Source organism: Strongylocentrotus purpuratus, unplaced genomic scaffold, assembly GCF_000002235.5.
Source record: "Strongylocentrotus purpuratus isolate Spur 01 unplaced genomic scaffold, Spur_5.0 spur5_scaffold_14, whole genome shotgun sequence".
Lineage (NCBI taxonomy): Eukaryota > Metazoa > Echinodermata > Echinoidea > Camarodonta > Strongylocentrotidae > Strongylocentrotus > Strongylocentrotus purpuratus.
In genome coordinates this window covers 16,956,164-16,976,506 of record NW_022145599.1, presented here as the reverse complement: position 1 = coordinate 16,976,506, position 20,343 = coordinate 16,956,164, and the positions used below count along the sequence as shown (strand labels likewise).

Here is a 20,343-nt window from a genome sequence, read left to right as displayed (position 1 = left end):
CGCTTCGCGCGGGAGGGGGAAGCTTTATTCAGATTAGGATTAAGAGTCGAGAACAGTACACCGAATCGTCTGCTATTTCTCATAATTTAATTAAACGTCAAAGCTTCCGCGCTTTGCGCGGGGGGGGGGAATACTGAATTCAGAAAAGGATAAACAGTCGAGAATGGTAGAGCAAATTGTCTTCTTTTTTTTAATAATAATTTCATGAAACGTCAAAGCTTTCGCGCTTCGCGCGGGAGGGGGGGGGGGGAAACTTCATTCAGCCTAGGATTAACAGTCGAAAACGGTACAATTAATCGTCTTCTTTTTCTAATAATTTAAGGAAACGTCTAAGCTTCCGCGCTTTGCGCGGGAGGCTCATCACCCACACCCACTTATGAGCGCGCTTTTAAGTGATTCTCTTGCTCACTACCGCCCCTCCCTAAAATAAGATCCTAGCTCCACGCCTGCATTAAAATATATAGCTATGATGCTGACTAAATTTAAGAAATAATTCGTATATTAATGTCGTCGAGGAAAATGACCATTTTGCGAATATGCAAGTACCATAGATAGTCCATAGGAAAAACAATTTAGCCTTCGGCCCCAGGTTTATAGGGTTGACTTTGTAGATATTGGAAATTTAATTTTGTCGGTAATTGGTGGCTACTTTTGTCGGTAATCGTTAGCCTCTACACCCCCCCCCCCCCACTGAAAAAGGTCTATCGACGCCCCTGGTTATGATAAAACATCGATAATTCTCGGTTTCGTTTTTTCTGGGACGCACTGTATATTAAAATCACTTTTAATAAAAAAAATAGTTCTAAATGAATGGTCCTACCTTCTTTCGGTCATAAACACGTAACATTAATTGGTCCAATGAAACCTAATCCTAACTCACCCCCAACAAAAATATTCCCGAAATCTTGGTTGTCTGTTGAAGTAATGGAACTGATAAAGTTTGAGTGGGCCTACCCCCCCCCCCCCTTTGAAAAATGACTTACTAATTATATGGATCACTACAACGTGGTACTAAATCGGATATGAGTTGAGGACAGGAAGAGATAATTGAAATCGATGGATAAAATATGAAGATATATTGATAGAAAAAGAAAAACCTGTATATAAAGGTGAAGATTGATTAAGATCTGGAGTTACTATAAATTGAGAGAAAGAGAGAGAGAGAGAGAGAGAGAGAGAGAGAGGCGAAGGAATTCAGCAGAAGGACATTGATATAGGGATTGAAAAAGAGAGGGATAGTCAGAAAGAGGAAGTAAAGGGTAATATAATTATGTAATTGAGATCTAACCGTAACGCTATGGAGAGACAAAAATCAGAGAAAGGACTTCGATGAGAAGATACATAGAAGAAGATAATGGGAGACCAGAGAGAGAGAGATTGCAAGGTAGAAATTAAAATACTAAATAAGTACAGGCACCATTTTACCAAAGGGTCGACACCTCTTTTTAGAATGAAACTTTCCAGTGTATAAAATCTAGCGGGTGAGTCTTTCGAGTAAATGTTGTCATCAAAATAGACCTAATAAAGTATAAGAAATATAAACAAAATATCCCACTTTGCTAGCAGACTAGGGGTGATGGTAAACCGATTATAGGTAAATCTCTGTTATACTGGGGTAAAAGTTGCCAGTGGAGAGGAACTGTGTCTGTATACAAGTCAGAAAAAAAATCATAACTATAGTGTTAAACAAAAACCTTTATATGTATATCCGGTAAGAGACACCATTCATATTTTATTTTTTATTGAACTAGTGCAAAAAGATAGACCAAAATAAGACCTTCGATATAGCAGGGGTCGACCGAGGGTGCACTTGGTGTCTGGTCCCCCCCCCCAACCCTCATAAATATGGAAACGTTGTATTATCCGCTCAATCTATAGCTGACTTGCGTGCAAAGAACATATAATCATTGTTGCATGACAAAGTGAAGTTTTCTATACAAAACAAAAACAAACAAAAAACAAAAAAAAAATCGTTTTTTCTCAGCATTGGGGTGCCCGGGAGTCACTTTGGTAACTTTTCAAAAAGTGTAATGTACCAAAAAATATTGCACTTTCTCTGTACTTTTGTTGGAAAAAACATAGTAGTTCAGCATTTTAACGCCTTCTCTTTTTGGCGTAGGAGAAGACATGAAGAGCAATATAACGAGTTTCAATTGCACTTCGGCCGCTCTCGCAAGCCCTCACTTCTTCTATTGTGGTCAGGCGGCTTTGAGGTGAGCGGGTAATAAATAAACTAATCGTTAGTAATCGTTAGCTTTCTTCTGTTATTAAATTTGTTTTGATTGGTTGTATATAATGGAACTATCTGCCCGATAAAGCCAGTGGCCCGCGACCCCTGCACTCAACATGGTGAGTTAGTTTGCGGTCAACTTCTTTTATAAGACGAATCCAATTTTTTTTCCATGTCTCGCATGTGCCCCCTTTCCCTTTTAATAAGTGCCCCTCTTCCATATTATAAGTGCCCCCTTTTAAAAAAGAGCCCATTTCCCTTCTCATGAATGCCCCGGCCTTTTCATCTATGAAAATAGTTCCTTTTCATTCTCATAAGTGCCCCCTTTTTATCTCTTGTATTAAAATGACCCTATTCAATTCTGAGAGATACACGTTTTACTTTGACAAGTGCCCCTTCCTCTTCTGATAAGTGCTCTTTTCCTTCTTATAAGTGCCCCTTTCCCTTCCCATAATTACCTCTTTTCATCCTTGATAAGTGCCCCATTTATATTAACATGTGCCTCTTTTCGTTTTAATAAGAGCCGCTGAAAGCTTCCTTTCACTCCAATAAATGCCCCTATTAAAATCTGATCGGTGCCCCTTTTCTTTCACAAGTGCACATTTCCCTTATCATTAGTGCCCCTTTGTCATTCTCATAAGTGCCTCTTTTCATGTATGGTTAGTGTCCATTTTCAGATGCGATAAGTGCCACTTTTCACCACTGATAATTACCCTTTTAACAATGTTAATTACCCTTTCAAAAATGATATGTACCCTTTTCCCTTTCTAATAAGGAACCTATCCCCGTTTCATAAATGCCCCTTTTCACTTATTATAAATGCCCCTATGAAAATCTAATGGGTGCCTCTTTTCCGTCGACAAATGCCTCTTTCTTTTGCATCCCTGGTGCATGCCTCTTTTTTTAGGTGCAAGAAGTGACCCATTTGCACCTCTGATAATTAGCCTTTGTACTTTGACCCCTGCTCATTTTCTTTTCTGATAAGTGTCTTCACCCTTTCGAGTGTCCGCTTTTCCTTTCAGCATTAAACGTGCCCCCTATTTTCAAGCGACTAAGAGCAATTTTCTCCCAAACCTCGCTCGCTATGCTCGCTAGTAGTTATATATGTATTATGTAACTTATCAAAGGTCTTTTCAGTCTTCCGTTATGAGAATGTGCTTATAACCCCATCAGAATTGGGGTTTTACTCTTTATAAGATGTAACATTTCGCACTGAGACCTCACAAATCTTAAAATGTTTGCTAGCTCGCAAATGAATTTTCAGACCATCACACCCAACTGCAAAGAATGCTGCTTATTAAAGCAATATCTTATATGATGCAAAAAGAGGAACAAATATCGAAATCATCCCTGATAATGTAATCACAATATAGGGGTATATACCAAGTCTAAAAAATTGTATATTTTCGCTTTGAGATTTCCTTTTGAAGTTGCCCTTTTTTTTCTCGAGAAAATGACCTTTTTGCTGGTGCCCCCAGGCGCGGATCCACGGGCCCAATTCTTCCGGCCCGGCTATGGCAAGCCCTTTGTGTAAAAACTAGATAAACTCTGTTTTTCTCAGATAAACTTAGTTTTTTCTCAGATAAACTCAGTTTATCAACAGATAAACACAGTTTATCAGAAAAACTCAGTTTATCAGTTGATAAACTCAGTTTATCAGTTAATAAACTCAGTTTATCAAGAAAAACTCAGTTTATCAATGATAAACTCAGTTTATCAACAGATAAACAGAGTTTATCAGTTGATAAACTCAGTTTATCAGAAAAATTCAGTTTATCAGTTGATAAACTGAGTTTATCATTGATAAACACAGTTTTTCTGATAAACTGAGTTTATCTAGTTTTTACACAATGGGCTTGCCATAGCCGGGCCGGTAGAATTGAGCCCGTGGATCCGCGCCTGGGTGCCCCCCCCCCCCCCCACTTTGGAAGTCGCTCCGCCGCCTCTGATGACAATGATAATGGTGATAATGATGGTGATGGTAATGATGATGATGATGATGAAAAATACTACTGAGAATACTGTTAGGCCTATAGCTGTAATTATTAAGCGGCAAAGTGAGTCATGCAACCAATATAATCATTTGGTAAATTTGGATCAACAAGAAGCGCTTTAATGCAAGGGATACAAAAGTAACACGTGATAGAAATAGGGGACTGAATGTGTACGGATGACTTATCTTGGAAAACACCTGACGATCGGAGGCTATAAAAGTAACACAGAAAAAGAAACACTCTAACACAGAATGAGAACAAATCAAACCCGAAGAAATAAATAAATTACACGACTTACCTCTTTAAATAGTATCCTATGTTATCCACTGTGGGGGAGGGAGAAATGCGATGGTATAGATCAAATAGGACCAAGAATAAAATACACTGTGGGGGCACAAAATTGGTCAACAAGTAGCGCGTTTCTATAGCATTGCTCTGACGCAACAATGGTGCGCAATCTGTGAGAGTGCGCAGATAACACAATGGGCTAAGGGAAGGCGTCTTTTTTTCAAAACCGAGACCAGCCATCCTAGCACTGCATTTGATTGGCTCAAAAGAAAAATATACTTCATGCGCTAGTCATAAATAATTATGTTACTTATAAAAGAACTTTTCAGTCTTTCTACATTAGATTGCTTCCCTTTGTAGATGCCCCCTTTTTCTCCAGAAAGTGCTTTTTTTGGTGTTGGTGCCGCCTCCCCCCCCCCCCCCCCCACTTTGGAAGACTCTTCACCGCCTCTGGTCTCGCGGACCTTCGGTTTTGCGGATCTTTGGTCTCGCAGGCCTTTGATTTAAGTGGTCAGATCCCGCTTGGCAACGTGACTGAGGTAAAAGTTTTGATGCCCATTGATTAAACTTAAGCTTAAACTTTCTCGTTCCGTTTAACTATTACTTAATAATTGGTAGAGGATAATTATAGCCGATATATAAAGTCAACGTTTCACTTGCTTGCGTGTGAGTCGGTCGATAAGTGGGCTGAATTTCCAAAAAAAGGCCACCGTGCACATTAAATGGTTTACTATTTCATGCAACAACAAAAAAGACATAACAGCAGGTGTAATCGGTTTTTCTCCAGACATGTTGGTATTTTATTATTCTTTGCACCTGCTAGCTACGTGTTATTTTCTTTTGAATATTGATATAACGGTCGTACTATTTGAGTGTAAACAACACCCCCGTGTAAAGCATACGTTGAGTCTACGTTACTTTAAGATTTAATTTCATGAAGTTTATTTTCATGTTGGGCACGTGCGATTACTGAAAAGTTTGTCGATACAGCCCCTGGGCAAATTCTAGTATGGCGTGATAAAACGCACTTTTCTACCTCTACCTTTCATTCAGTTTCTTAAAGAGAAGGTTAAGCACACGTTGAAGGAAAAAAAATTACGTAGTCAATCGTTATCTCTCTCCCTCTTTCCTTTTTCTGTATACCTTCGCAGTTTTGTTAAACTGTAAACTTCAATAAAACTTGATAATCCGTTTACATATCTTATTTTGATATTTTCACTCCGGCTCGAAGTGATCCCTCAAGTCTACCATCCACAAGATGCCTTTTCACATTTCTCTAAAAAATATAAAAGAAACAAATAAAAACATAACATAATATGAAACATGCTGACAATGGAACCCCCCCCCCCCCCACTCCGTGAACGGAGGGATACCATGCATGTTACCAAAATGTCCGGTAAAGGGGTACTTTTCACGCACCAAAGTCCGGCTCGTAGTACACAAAAATCCGGCCCATATTGACTGTACACACCGGACTTAGGGTGTGTTTTTAGAAGGAGGGAACATGCATATGCGTACCCTAAATAACACTGATTGGGGGGGGGGGGGGCGGGCAATGGAAGCAAGCGTTTCAAACTTTGCGAAAGTTCGCAAACAAGTGAAATGCATCCATATTGCAAATTGTCTCAAATTCACAAGAATTTCAAACAAAAAAGGATTAACAACTATCAACTATTTCTACTGCGTAGTTTCTTTGACATTTACACGTAATGGACATCGCGTTTGATATGAACAATCAATAAGTGAAACATTAACGAAAGACAATTTATATGCACTATCGACGTTTCGATTCGATCCCAAATGTTGCCTCAGCTGCTACAAAATGAGAAAGAAAATTTTTAAAATGTATAAATACCAAGAGATCACTTAGCAGAAAACAAGTCGTCTTCGTCTCTTTCAGATTCGACATAGACCTTGCATTTTATATTCTCATCTCAACGTAAGAAAGAAGACTTGGCCGTCATGGATCGTCATCTGGTAATTTGCTTGGTCGTCATTGGACTCATTTCTCATCAAGTCTCCGCCCAAATGGGTATGTTCTCACTTTGATAATAAATGTAGACATCACTTGACGGAGACGATGTTATGGTATTGTGCCGGGAGTGGGACAAACGTAGTAGTAGTAGTGGTAGTGGCGTTTCTCAAATGTATTGGCAAGTTCGATGCACAATACGTGTTCCATATTAAGCACTGATAATTTATGTACAGATTTGGCGCCCTTGGTTCGTCTAACAGTGAACATTTAATTTTGAAAATTCAAATGATCTTGTTCAAAGGATTATTGTATAGAGTAGTGGCAAAATTAATTTTAATATAATCTACTTTTGTCAACTTTACCAATGCTTAAAATACAGCCTGGAATTTTGTTATAGGTTACTAATACTACCCTTAAAAAAAAGTACGCGTACCACTTTGGTATGCGAGTCAACCCCCCCCCCCCCCCCCCCCCCCTCCCCCGGGTTCAAAATATCCCAGTGTGGCTTGGTCTAGCAGTACTGTCAGTGGTACGCTCAGTGTTCTGTCCTTGCCTATAAACTGACTCTGGCGAAACTCGGTTTAAAACAAACCGAACCAATTGACAAAGTAAAAGTTTAATACATCGACGATATCGACTATGAGTCGGCTTCTTAGTTCTGATTTGCCAAATTTAGTGTTGAATATTTCTGAAATTGTATTCTTCAAATTTTGTTTGAACCGATTTCAATTACAATTTGCTCACCGATGAAACGGTTTCGCAAGATAAACTTGAAATCAATTAAGAAATTCCCAAAGAGGGAAGGAGAGGAGATCCCCGGGATACAATTATCTAGACATGTACTACTCAATACAAGATCCTGAGGAAACTTGTTTGCTATACTGAAAGCAAATTAGCAGGAAGGGCGATAGCGTCTGTTGACTATTTCCTCACTGTTCAGAACATTTTAGAGTGAGAATCGTGATGATCTTTCTTCAATAGGAAACGGGAGCGGCCCTTGTACTTCTGCACCCTGTCTGAACGGTGGGATGTGTGATAGTCTTGGAGATCAATTTTGGTGTTCTTGTCAGGACGGATTTCATGGCACATATTGCGAATTAAATGGTAAGACTGCTTTTCAGACATGGTTTGACAAATTTAGTATTGAATATTTCTGAAATTGTATTCTTCAAGTTTTGTTAGACCGATTTTAATTACAATTTGCTCACCGATGAAACGGTTTCGCAATTCAAACTTGAAATCAATTTAGAAATTCCCAAAGAGGGGAAGGAGAGGAGATGCTCAGGCTAAAATAATATTGGCAGGAAGCAAAAATACATGTACTCCTCAATACGAGATCTTGAGGAAAACTGTTTGCTATACTGAAAGCAAATTTGAAGAAAGGGCGATAGCGTCTGTTGACTATTTCCTCACTGTTCAGAACGTTTTAAAGTGAAAATCTTGATCATCTTTCTTAAAAAAGGTAACGGGAGCGGCCCTTGTAGTTCTGTATCCTGTCTGAACGGCGGGAGGTGTTACAGCTATGGAGACTCAAGTTGGTATTGTTCTTGTGAAGATGGATATTATGGCGATTATTGCGAATTAAATGGTAAGACTGCTTCTCAGACATAGTGTGACAAATTTAGCCTTGCACATTTCTGAAACTGTATTCTTCAAGTTTTAATTCAACCGATTTCGACGATAATTTATCTCACTGATATAATGTTTTCACAAGTCAAACATGAAATTTATTTGGAAATTTCCACTGAGGACAAGAGAGAGAGGAGATCCCCAGGCCAAATTTATTTAAGCAAATAATAAATAAATACATGTACTCTTTAAATACAAGATCTTAAAGGCCTTGTTTAACAATGCCAAATCTGAGATGCATGGCCCTACGTGTTATCAACGTCTGTGATATTGTGCAATATTGAAGCCCGAAAAAAAATGGCGCTTCAAAATGATCATGAAGTGTCTCGAAAAAGTAAAAATCTTTGAGTGACCGGTTTTACCATTCCCATTTTCCCCACTAGACTGTAATGTTAAAAACCTTTAGGAAGACGGTTTTTGATATTTCGAATTCTAATCATAAATATCTTGATAATCAGACGGGCGATCGGCTTGTAAACGTCATGGGATTTATGACTGACCTAAAGGTTTATAATTATGATTGCAGCATGAGCTTAATCCAGAATTTTCTTAAGAATATGTATTACTTAATTCCATACGACATTTAGAAAAGGGTAACAAAATATTTTACTATTTAAACGTTACAACTGTATAATTAGAACATGTATTATTTCAAGATTGTTTGAAATTAGATGTTTAGTTCATTAGAATCAGTAATTAATATAAAAAGATTGCTAAAAGTATTGATTTCTTTATTCTTGTATGTATTTATAATTTGTAAACTGAATTGTATGAGTCTCCAGACTTTTTATTCAATATGTTTTTATTTACAATAAAACCAGAATTGAATTGAATTGAATTGAATATGAGACATAGATACCCAATCCCTTTAAGGAACAATGTTTATTATACTGAACGCAAATTTGCAAGAAGGGCCATAGTGTCCATTTACTATTCCCTCATTGCTCCCTCGTTTTTTTTTTTTTCTTAAATAGCAATCTGGAGCGACCCTTGTCTTTCTGCAGTCTGTCAGAACGGTGGGGAGTGTGTTAGCGATGGAGCCTCATTTAGGTGTTACTGTCAACACGGATACGTTGGAACGCGTTGTGAATATTATGGTAAGACAAATTTAGTATTTAATATTACAGAAACTGTATTCTTCAAATTCAGTTTTTACCTTTTTCAATGATAATTGCTCTCACTGATGTTTTCACATTTCAAACATGAAATTTATTTGGTGATTTTCAAAGAGGACAAGGAGAGGAGATCCTCAGGCCACAATGACCCAAGAATCACGAACAAAACCCCATTTTCTCCTCAAATACAAGATATTGAGGAACACTGTTTATTATACTGCAAACAAATTTGCAAGAAGGGTCAGACGTTCTGTAGATTTTTCCATAATTGTTCATAAAATATTAGAGTGAAAATCTCGATCATCTTTTAAAAGTAGGAATCAGGATAGAAGTACATCTGAAACTGTATTCCTTTGTGATGAATTTATTAATATATCAATCCATCATCTATGAATTCACTAAAATGTTTCTAGCCTTCAAGTGAATTTAATATGGCACCAATGGAATGGTTTGCCAACATATGATTTCAATGTCTTTCTCAATTTATTTGGACAAATTTCACTATAAAAAAATTCACACTTAAAATGGAAGGACAGTGCCAAAAAAAGAGTGTACCTGATGAGGAAGACAGATGGTAAGTTTTTTCTCTAGTGGATTCTTTAAGTTACTTGAAGAAAAGCGTATACCAAGAACAGTTGATCATTTCCCGGGAAATACTGGGAAATAACCAAATGCGTACCATTGAACTTAAACAATGTGCAATAACAAACATAGCAATCTGACTAAACTCCATCAGATAGACTTAAATGTTTTTAGTTGTTTATTTTCAAAACTTCATGGGTATCCTAAAACTTTAGATGGTTGTGTGTTGTATTCTATTCATATTTTAAAGATCCAAATTCAAAACATACGGCACTGCCTTCTCCTGGTGCCTACCATTGAGCTGTCATTCCTGTCAATCCCCTGGCAGTACATGTCCTGGGTGAAAACCATAACATATAGAATAGTAATTGATTTTAATTTTCTAATTCGACATACAAATGAAAATGGTCTGGCTCATTTACCAGGGCACCATCCGAATTACAGTATGATAATGCATTTTCAACTATGTGGTTTTCTAAACAAAAAATGCAATATTGTATCCTAATCAGTCAGGCTTTCATCCTCTTCACTCTACTGCAACAGCTCTAATGAAAATTGTAAACCAGCGGGCTTTGAATTTCGATAACAATAAGATAACAGGTGTTGCTTTCATTGAATTGAGGAAAGCATTTGACACTGTCGATAACGGTATTCTGTTACATAAATTGACAGCCATTGGATGTTCTGATACTAGTATTCAGTGGTTTGTATCACATCTGTCCAACCGAGAATAGATGGTTTGTTTTAAAGGGGCTGCTTCGAGTTCCTCAAAAGTTATGATGGGAGTCCCACAAGGTTCGATTCTAGGGCCACTCCTTTTTTCTATCTACATAAATAGTTTACCCAAATGTATTCATGAGGGCATTGTTGATATGTATGCTGACGACACAATTCTAACAGTCAGCGGAAGTAATGTCACAGAAGTAGAACAAAAGCTAACCAAAGGTATGGAAAACATATTTTCATGGGTAACAACAAACCGTCTAGTTCTTAATGCGGATAAGACAAATGTGATGCTTATTGGATCACGATCAATTCTTAATGGAGTAAATGATTTTTCTGTCACACTAAACGGCAGCTGTTTGAAAAGAGTAAAAGTGGCAAAATGCCTGGGTGTCATGACTGACGAGGAGTTACGTTGGACGGAGCATGTGGAAAAAGTTATTAAAACTGCTCAAAGAAATATAAGGGTAATTAAGCGAGCCAAAAGTTATGTTCAAACAAGATCTCTAAAACTTCTGTATAATGCCATCGTACTTCCTCATTTTGATTATTGTTCCTCGGTGTGGTCTGAGCGATTTCAAAGACAAACGATTAAATTACAAAAGGTTCAGAAACGAGCTGCACGTGTAGTGTTGGGAGAAGAATTTGAAGTATCTTCAAATGATATCTTTAGTCGCTTAGGATGGATGCCTATTCAGACACGTTTCCAGTTTGGACGTGCAGTAATGATGTATAAATCAATGCATGACATGGCACCAATATACTTAAAACAAGATTTACATCATGTTTGTTCACTACATGATCACAACACAAGACATGCTGTAAGGGATGCATTGTGTGTACCCAAATTTAGGACAGACACTTATTAAAAATAGTCCTCTTATTTCTGGAATTAGAGTATGGAACCAACTTAAAAGTCCTGTCAGAATGTCACCTACTTTGAACAGTTTTAAACACGCTCTAAAAGCCCTGTTATCTGTAGATGACGTGTAAGTGAACTTTTGGGGGTTACGTGCGAAGGTAACCATTTTGTTTCCTATTTACAAAATTATGAAATTTGGTTGACATGGTTATCGTTGTATCATGTATTCATACATGTAATGTATCCACTTCCAGCTATCTTGTAAACAACCTAAGTGTATTAGTTAAAGAGCAATTGAATGTAAATATGTATATAACAATTTTGGTATCCCGTGCGTTAAGCTATATCAGATTATTAAATGAACGTTTTTTAAATTGTATTTAATTTGGAAATTCCATTCACCTATTTCTTGTAAATGATTAATGATGATTCTTGAATGATCAGTTATTTCATGAGGATACCAATTAATTTGTATTTTACCTGTTTATATACTTGTGTATTTATATATTTTGTTTTTGATGCTGTTATTTGTTTTATTATTACCAAATGTGCCACCCTGTATAAATATCAGAAATAAATAAATAAATAAATGCTTCATGATGATTTACAAGCTGAAAATAATAAATGCCCATCTAAGGAGGAACCCTCTATAGCATTGGCAGATTATGGGCAGGAAGGCATAACCGACCCATGCTTCCCCTCCACCTCCTTTGAATCCAAGTGGCATACAAAAGTATACAAACCCCAAAATGTGCTGCCCCTTTTGAAATGTTATACCCAAAAGGTACATAAATAATGGGATAACTGTTTTGTTATAATTTATTTTGTTTGGTTGCTCTGTACAAAATTATATATCCCACATTCTACAACACTGTGCCCTAATTGGTCCTTCATATATTTATATATATACATGTACATGTATAACATTAATTAGTTGAAAGCCAACCCTTTCCCATACAAGTTGGGGATTGAAATTATCATGTCCCATTGCCTATGTCCTAATAGGATATGTTTACACTTAGTATCAAATGCTATTTATATGCAGAAATATAGAAGAGGCCCTGGGCCTTGGAGTTAATGACAGCATAATCATAAATTTATAACCAAAGTTTTGATATTTCCTAATAATTGCACCGTAATTATACTATTGCAACTAGTCTGTAAAGGTATATTTCTTACCTTTGTTACACATTCCATGTTGTAAATGTATATTTTTAAAGGTATTACAAAGTTTTGGTATGGGGTCATGAATTTAGTTCAAATTAACATATTGGAAGCATATACGTTCCTACAATATACATTGATCGTTGTCGCGGTTGAAATCGAGTCTAAAGTTATGAAATTATAAATAATAAACTCTTTATGTTGTATAGCTCCCTCTCAAGGTCAAGATATTAATTTAACTATGAAACAATGTTTCTTGACTAAAATCGACCGATTAGCTATTCCCGTTTGGAAATTATATATCCCAACTACATATTCTGATATTTTCATTGTACGGCCGTAGGCGCTATTTGAAATTTATCAAAATTTACCGGGAGCACCGGTAAATTTTTATATTCAATTTTTCACGAAAACAGAAGTGTTTTAGGGGCTATTTTTTTAGTGCTCATAATACATCCACAGGGGCGTCCAAATATATCAAAATTGTAAAGATTCACTATCCACCCAATTTTCAAAATCTCCCAAAAACTTTGTATTACCTTTAACAAATCAAATGAAATCAAAGTTAGTCTGTATTCCAATTCCTCTTTGAGCAGAGCAGCTAGAGGGTGGATTGATCGATAGCAATGTTTAAAAGCTAGATAAGCAAACCAAACCCCCAACTCACACAACCGCCCGGAAAAAATATTCAACAAAAAAATAACTAAACACATTTCAAATCAATCGGAAATTGAAGAGTAAGGTTAATTTCTGCGAAACGTACACAAATAATTTTGGTCCTTTTTTAATTCTTTAAGCAGTATGTTGGTGCGGAAGATTATCATGGAAAAAATGTCCCCTGAAAATATTGACTCTTCAAATGCCTTCATATTCGAAATATGACAAAAAGTGGCTAAAGTGTGTGGACCACGTTTTCATGCAAACATGTTTGTGAGGTCATACGTTTCTGTTTGACTATATGTCATTTTAAGGCCATTATATCTCTAATCACTTTCATGATTCCATATCCTCATAGTAAACAACATTACTAGTCGTATGTGCTACATGAACAGCCTTTTATGATCACTTCCAGAACGTTCTTTTGCAATACAATTACAAGCGCATGACCAGAACTCAACTTTATCTATAATATTAATCGGAACTCTGTACTAAAGAGATAGCAGTTTTGTAAGTTTGCGCCTAAACTTTTCAAAGATATGAGACCACCCTAAATTAATTGAACTCTATACGATAAAAAACTAGCTTATAATTCAGATATTCTAAGCCATGTTTCTCTACCTTTTTTAATTCCAGCTTGGAGGTCGTACTAACAACTTACCTAAATTATTTGCCTATTATGGATTATGAACGGTAAGTTTATTATCTATCGTATAATAAGAATATGATAACTTTCAGGATTGAAACACTCTGTTCCTTTGAATATCCTTTTAGTATGGCCGGAATACTTAAGAATATGCTGTGTAGATCACTTCCATCTGATTAAATTTATCTTGGTTTTCTTCTCCAAACACTCGCAAATTGGAGACAAAATAATATTCCAAGGTAATGTCTTAAGTTTTTTCTTCTGTAATCGAATCCAAGCGATATGACACAGATCGCCAAAGTATCCCTGATACAATTCGTCCCTATTTTCACGAAGTGACGGTAGTGAGGAAAATCGTCATGCAAAGTGAATGCAATTTTTTTTTCACTACCGTCACTTCGTGAAAACAGCGACGAATTGTTTAAACTTTCTTTTCCCCTCATTAATAAAATATAATGCACCAATTTTAAAAGATTATGACTTTCAACTTTTCTCTCCAAATTCTGTGTTTGTTTAAGCGTTCCTAAATAGTCGATATTATTGATGATGTTAATGTGATTAGTATTTCTTATTATTTATTTTAGTAGTAAAATGCACACTAGACTCTCAGAATTTCTCACTTATCTTCACACACATACACGCCCACAAGCACCCGCTCTTTCTCTCTATGTTTCTCTTACTTTCCCCTCCCTCTTTCTCCTCCCTAACACCTCAAATCTCAATCTAAAGTAAATGCAATTTAAAGACATAAGTTATTATCTAAAACAAAAGACAAAGAATACAATAAACTTTTAATCAGACGTTAGCATCGAGGAGTAAACTATGGATAAAATCATTTGCCAATACCCCCAACATTTTGAAAATTAAATATCACTTTCCAATCTAAATGTAAAGCGAGAATGGAGTTGTTGCCGTCATTTATGTGAAATTATTTCTTCATCCAGCCTTTCAATTTTTTTCAACCACTTTACTCTAAATTCTTTTCCCCATTCTTTCCTCCTTCTTTCCCTTTCTTCATCTTCACCATTCTCTCTTTGCGTTCTTAAACGTATATTTATATTGTCTTGTCTTTATACAGGTGTTTATTCCCATTTGCCACGTAGGCTTATGCTAACTGGGATTAAATTACGTCTTCGTCCTCGCGTTAATATACTGTATAACAGCATTTGATCAGTATGAGAAAAAAATACATTATATAGTTTGACTTATATTGCAAATATAAAATAATAAAAATATTTTTTTCTTTTGAATCGAATTCTATTTCAGATAACACAACTGTAGCCTAGAAGTACCATGAGCATTGAAAAATGAGGAGAAAGACCATGAATAAGGGATCTTCTACCGTGACATGAGAAACATTTGCAGAAAATTCAATTTAATCGATTCAATTTATTTGACATCATGTAAAGGAAAAATCAAGTACTAACCAATTTAGAGTACATTATGAGACAGGACCACTAAAAAGCAGCGTGTGCTGGTAAATGAAGCCGTTATCAAGTTAAACACAATATTAGATACATTTGAATTAACAAGAACACTCCACTCTGAAACATGAGGAAAATAATTATCTACTGCATATTTATTTTCCATTATATTAAGATCGTGAAATGGTATATAAAAAGTTATTATAATGGATTTGTCTTGCATATAACACAATTGCACGATAGGCAGAAAGGCCCAAGTATTAAAATTCAAAACGCCTTCCAAGAGAAAAAGAGAGAAGAAAAAGAAGAGGAGACATTTGAGCACTAATTTCATCAACATAAAATATCTTAAAAATGATTCGTATGAAAGATATTTTTATCATACCAGTCACGGTATTTAACGCAAACCATCCATAATGAGCATTACAATTACTGTGTGTATTTCAGAAAAAGCTTAGTTTACTTTGATATTGAATAAGACACTATCTGAAATTCGAACTCCTAAAAACATAAATTGAATTTGAATTTGAATTATTTATCTGTCGGAGGTTTCTGTAATGTGTTATGTTACCATTATTATAATTGTAATAAATCAATATTGGTCTTCCCTCAACAAACCAGTTTGCTGTTGTTTGTATGTGTCCATTCTGTGTGCTAAATCAATAAAAACGTTCCCTGAACCCAATGTAAATCTTTCATAAGTTCATTTTCCATTTAAAAAAAATAGTTATTACTTTAGTGGGTGTTGAATACATATTAAAATCACTACTACTAATAAATAATCCTAAATAAATGGTTCTACCTCCTATCGGTCACATGTACGTCCCATTAATTAGTCCAATGAAACCTAACACTAATTCACTCCCAACAAAAAAATCTTTCCGAAGTCTTGGTTGTACGTTGAAGTTTTGGAATACCCCTTCGCCCCCCTCCCCTTCCTAAAAATTGCCCCCATTAAGCATATGGATCACTACAACGTATGACTTAATCGGATATGAGATGAGGAGAGGAAGAGATAAATGGTGGCGATTGATAAAATCTTAAGATATATTGATAGAAAAAGAGGAACAGATACAAAGGTGCGATTGATACAAATTCGGGATCTACATACAGAGAAAAAGAGAGAAGGGAATTCAGACAAAAAGACATTGGTATAAAGATTGGAAGAGAGGGTGAGAGAGAGAGAGAGAAACAAATTCGGAAAAAAGGCTTTTAAAGAGTAAGATAATTTTGTTGAGATCTAGAAAGATGGAGAGACAGATATTCAAAGGAAAGGGAAGTTTACAAATTATTTCATTTACCTGTTACGAATAATTGTTTTTTAATCTTCAGAAAGCGAATTGATTATATCAATTGTTGAAAGGTATTAAAGGCAAACATTTTTTTTTTAAATACGTACATCCATAGAGCATCCAAAAGTGAGTGAAAACGCTACTTCATCTCTTTACAATATGACGAATACATAAATAATTCATCTTCGTGATAGGCGGATAGGCTGCATAGCCGTTTGAATATTACTAAAAGTAGTAGAAGAAGAAGAAGTAGTAGAAGAAGAATTAGTAAAAGAATTCGCCGATTTCTGGGTTGATTACAATTTTCCTCACTCATTCACCTATGAAACCAGACCCTTTCCTATCCGTAACTTTGACATTAACTACTAACCTAGGTCCACTCTATCTAAAATAATAGTACGTAGACAGACAAATAATGGAAAAATACTAGTAGCTCTACATACCGTAATACAGGGGTGTCCACAAAGAGAGGAAACACAAGTCTATGGGTGAATTCAATAAACACAAACTCTATTGCTTAATGTGCACCTTATACACAATACATGGAGGTTATACCTCCTCTAGTGCCACAGGCTTTAACCTTTGAATTTAGAATACTTGTCACATGAATCGCCAATGTTTTTTATCGATCAAAACATGTTTGCCCCTCCACATTTATGATAATCACATCCATTTTTTTCTGTTCAAGCGTGGCATATATTTAGAAAGTATTTCATTCAACATTATTAAAGGTCAGCTAGTGGGAAATGCTGGTCGCAATACTTGAAATTGCTGTTCTATGAGCTAATAAAAACTGCTGAATACATTATATATCAGAAAATGTAATAATAATGATTACAATTTGAATAAAAAACAATGTCAAAGATATTTCAATGCTTATTTCTGTTATATCATTTCGTTCATTTTGTTTGTTATTTATGTGAAAAGAAATGAAAAATAAATTCGCTCTGTATAGAGCTACTACAATACTTCAAATATAATTTTGTTTGGACATGATTAGCTGTTGATGACTATATTACAAATGTATAATGTTTTATGATTTATTGTTGCTCATATGGAAGATATATCTAAGTTAATATCTATGAAGAAATTAAAAGCTTCATACTTATCAATTAGATCTTATCTGTGTCTTTGTATTGTTGTAGTTTTCTTTTGTAGAAGTATAGAAGCGCCTCAATCGCAATGATAATTCGCGATATCGACTAATAGACAATTGTGATACCCATTGTATTGCCTATCCTATATAAATCGCATTCAGATTATTTCATACACCGCATGTCACTGTAATGTTAGCACATTTCAAAGGTGAAACGCAAACCACAAAAATATCTAAATTGCATTGATATTTTGAAAGTACTACTACCAAATATGTAGTACTAACCATACTTTGAGTGTGATATAAACAAACATTTTCATTTTTACACACCAATAAACCATTGGAAATGTAACCTATTGCTTTGGTGGTGAGCAAAAAAACTAGAGAAAAACACATTTAAAAAACGTGATTAAAAAACGAAATTTAATGAGAAAGTTAAAAAGAAGTTAGAGCGTTGAAATTTATACTAAATATGAGGAAATCTCAAAGTGGTGATTTGGTTATGATTGTTTGATGTAATCAATGTATACTGGAAGGGATAGTGGAATGTTTCACTGATTTCTCATTCTGGCCCCTTAAAAAATAACAAATGAGCGATAATTATTTGTTGGTTAAATGACTCCGGTCTATGACAATGTGAATAGAAAATCAAATGCCGATAATGTTAGTATAGAAAACGATAGGTGAGTTCAGACTGTAAATATAACCAAAATTTAATTCATGTGTAAACACAGTCATTTTCAGTCCATTGTAAATTTGAATCAACTAATCTGATCGGTTAAGGATAAGATTTGTAAACTAGAAGGCCATGCAACAATGTTCTTGATTGGTCATTGCCATTTTGCGAATAATTGCAAATCTCTATGACAATATACACAACCCGGGGATAATAATTTTCCAGTCTGTCCGCGCTTTCCCTTAGCCCATATCGTGTTAGCTGCGCGCTGTCACAAATTACGCACCATTGTTGCGTCAGAGTAATGCTATAAAAAAACTTGCTACTTGTTGACCAATTTCGGGCCCCAACAGTGAATACGCGGAACAAGTATTTATTCTTGATCCTGTTTGCCCAATACCATCGCAGATTCCCTCCCCCAAGGCGGATAATATAGGACACTGAGAGGTAATTCGTCAGATTTATTTTCTTCTTTGGGTTTGATTTGTTCTCGTTCTGTGTTAGAGCACATGTTTTCTTTCCATTTGTTACTTTCTTGAACATGCAAAACAGACTTAAAACCTCCGATCGTCTGGTGTTTCTAAGACAAGTCATTCATACACATTCGGTCCCCTATTTCTATCTTGTGTTGCTTTCGGATCCCTTGTATTAAAATTTCGATATACTGAATAAAAATTGTCAGGGCTAAAGTCATATAAGGGACGTAGGAGTAGGTGACTGCACTGTTTGCCGAACTTTCTGCAATAGTTCAGTATAAATTACATTGGATTGGTGTCGCCTACCGGATATAATACATAGTTTTCGTTATACCCTATATTTATGATTGTGTTTCTCTCTGACTTGTAGACAGTTCCTCTCCACTGGCAACTATTACCCCTATTAACATGAAAAGAGTTTTACCTAAAATCGGGTAACCGTCATCCCACAGTCTGGTAGCAAAGTGGGATTTCTTATATATTTCTTATATATTTAAAATATATTACAATCGAATTCAATTGAAGGACTCGCCCGCTAGATTGAAAGATTCTCTTCTTATAGGTATCTTCTCATCAAAGTCCTTTCTCTGATTTTTTCCTACATAATAGGGTTCGGGTTAATAAATTACTCTTTGATATCCCTCTTTTTGAATATCACTCTCTCTCTCTCTCTCTCTCTCTTTCTTTCTTTCAATATCTTTATCAATGTCCTTCTGCTGATCATCTCTTTCTCTTTCTCTCAAATTATATCTCAATATCTTGATCAATCGTCACCTTTGTATCTGTCTTTCTTTTTCTATCATTATATCTTCAGATTTTAATTCTGTCTCATCTCATATCCCATTTAGTACTACGTTGTCGTGATTCATATGCTTAGTGGGGCATATTTCGGATGGGCAGGGATGGGGTGGGGTGGGGGTGGGGGAAGGCCCTTTTCAACGTTATAAGTTCCATTACTTCAACATACAACCAAGATTTTGCGAAGATTTTGTGTTGGGGGTGAATTAGAATAAGGTTTCATTGGACCGATTTATGGGACGTATATATGACCGATAGGAGGAAAAAACTATTTATTTAGGACTATTAGAAATATTTATTAGTAGGACTATACATGTGGAGTTGGCGCATTGCAAGTATTCTATATTATTATTATTATATACTAATTTAATTATGTATTCAGAACCGAAAATTAAATATATATGAAATAAAAAGATGAAATGAAAAATTTACATACGCTTGTTTCACAGAACGTTTCCATTGATTCACCAAAAAATAATGAACACATACAAACAAGAGCAAACTGGTTTATTGAGGTGAGACCAACATTGATTTATTACGATGATGATAATGGTTACATAATACATTGGAGAAACCTCCGAAAGATAAATAATTCAAATTCAATTTTTTTTTTTTTAAGAACTCGAATTTCAGATAGTGGACTAGTTTATTTTGTGGTAAACTAAGCTTTTCTGAAATACAGATTCGAAACATATTAAGCTAGCAGTGCGTTGTTT

The 20,343-nt window shown here is 35.6% G+C and overlaps 1 long non-coding RNA gene across 1 annotated transcript; it reads left to right on the top strand.

The window, feature by feature from the left end:
* Window positions 1-6,392: 6,392 nt before the first annotated feature.
* Window positions 6,393-15,896, top strand: LOC100888202. Its single transcript, XR_971489.1, has 6 exons — window positions 6,393-6,544; window positions 7,469-7,591; window positions 7,950-8,075; window positions 9,091-9,213; window positions 13,856-13,912; window positions 15,132-15,896. It is a non-coding gene; the product is annotated as an uncharacterized LOC100888202 (long non-coding RNA).
* The last annotated feature ends 4,447 nt before the right edge of the window (window positions 15,897-20,343 follow it).